The sequence below is a fragment of the Agelaius tricolor genome, unplaced genomic scaffold (assembly GCF_023055355.1).
Source record: "Agelaius tricolor isolate 1412-34295 unplaced genomic scaffold, bAgeTri1.0.p SCAF_13, whole genome shotgun sequence".
NCBI lineage: Eukaryota > Metazoa > Chordata > Aves > Passeriformes > Icteridae > Agelaius > Agelaius tricolor.
The window spans coordinates 21,159,715-21,161,927 of NW_027269273.1; positions in this window are offsets into that span (position 1 = coordinate 21,159,715).

Genomic DNA, 2,213 nt, shown 5'->3' on the forward strand with positions numbered 1-2,213 from the left:
TCTTCTTCTTTGAGCTGCAGCACATCTTTAAACATTCATTCAGTCATGTTTCCAAAGAAACAGACTGCACAGGAAAAAGTACTATGCCAATATTTTTTCTGTCTGGTGAAAATTACTTTGTATGTGAGGGTCACACTTTTTAAAATTAGGTTTTCATTTTAATCTGAGTAAGTTAATGTTGTATAAAATATATTTTTGATAAGTACTTCTCACTGTAGGTGTAGAAAGTATTTCTAGTAAGAATTTGATGTGGACACCAGAACAGCAGAGATGGTTGTAGTGTATTTATGAACATATCACATGCACTCATATGAATAAGTTAAGAACTCTATTTACAAGTATTACTTACTATAATTACATTTTAAACATTTTGTACTTACATAATAGATGTACAAGGACATATTTAGGGCGTCCTTGAGTAAGAAATAAACGTATCCTTGCATGAAGGCTTCTTTAGGTAAGAAGGGGGATTTAAAGGTTAATTCTCTGTCATCTTGCAAGCTTGGCTGAGAGTCAAATCCAATCTGCAGCAATCTGCTTAAACGTGTGCAACTTGCCCCAAGGGGCTTTTGTCGACTGCGTTGCTATATTTGTTGCTTCAAGTATTGTATATTAATTATAGGTTCTGAATAACTAGCTTCTCTTTGGGTCTTTGACATACAGTTATAAAAAGTTACACTATACATATTAAATACATAATTTAATACAGTTTAAACAAAATTACATTTTCAGACAACCTTGAAATGGTTTTCTTTAGCAGCGGCATTTAATACAGAAACTAACGTGATACCCAGTTTTATGTCATAACTGTTTGCATAAAATACTTGGTTCATTTACAAGTCAGAATGTTGTAAGTGTTTGGAGGTTTTTTGTGGATTCCTTTAATTTTGAGTGATAAATGTACACAGAATGCTCTGTTCACAGAGCATTCTTAGAAAGGTTTATAAAGAGCAAATTGCTTATTCTCCTTCCGTATGGATATGGGGGTCCTTCAGAGGAAAGAAAAAGCATGGGTCTGCTTTGTTCAAAGGAGCAGGAAAAGTGGCAGGATTGAGTCTGAATGTTGAATTTCTCTAATGCAGGAGTTGCATTTGACATCCATCTCCTTGGATTTGAAACTGGTTGCAGTGAATACTCAGGTGTGTGTCTGACATGGTGGCCATTTGCCCTCCTCCATGGAGGAGCTGGCTTCCTGAGTGGAAGGTATGGAGTGGACTTGGTCCAAAGGCTTGGGGGGGAAGGTCAGTGTTCATGAAGAGCTAATTTGTGTGCACTCTGTCTACTTGGTTTCTTGTTATCTTGTAGAAACACAGGTAATGGCAATTTTGATGTGCTTTACTTCTGCTTTGCTCTCCCTCAGAAGATTAAATTGATGCCAATTAATTGGTTTTCAAATACTTTAATTTATTGCATTTTGAAAGAGATGCACTGGGATTATATGAGCTTTTAAAATGCCCTTGAAGGCAGATCCTGCTGTAGATATGCTGGTGTATCTTAGTAAACTTTTACTTGTGTGTAAAGTATGATGTTTGTGGTCTGCTATTTTACAGTTTTACAATAAAAGCTGCTCAGTTTAGGAACTGTGGGAGAGCCATTTGCATATGATCAAAAGGCTACAATGTCTATAATTTACAGATTTATCATTGGTAATTTTGGAAAAAAATTCAGTGTACCATGGGCCTGCTTTTTATAGATAAGAGCTAGGGAGTTGTGTTTTGCATTCCTAAAGTGAAAGAAATGGGACTTTATATAGGACTGAGAATGAAGGAAAATGTCAGAATTACAGATTAAGGAAATACACATAATATAAAAATCTAAATATCAAAGTTACAAATATGGCAATTTTTGGGTTGAATTTTACATCTTAAGTTTCATTTAGTAATTTCATATAACAACTGTCAAAATTATTTATATTTTTTCTGGACAGTGTGTAGAAGTTACATATTTTAATAAAAGTACTGTATGTAAATTGAGTGACATGAAAAAATACCTAGAGCACACAGTTAACTCATTTTGCACCATTATTTTTTCCAGTTTTTAATTGTAACTGGTTTTTAAATCCATTAAAAATTATTTCCAACAAATGGCAAGTGTTTAAGAGGATTAAAAGACTGATCTATACTATTCTATGCAAAGCAGAAATCCACTGGGGCTCATTGAAGTTCTTTCTAGATGTCGTTTCTTGTAGCAGGAACAGTGTCTGAGACAAAGAA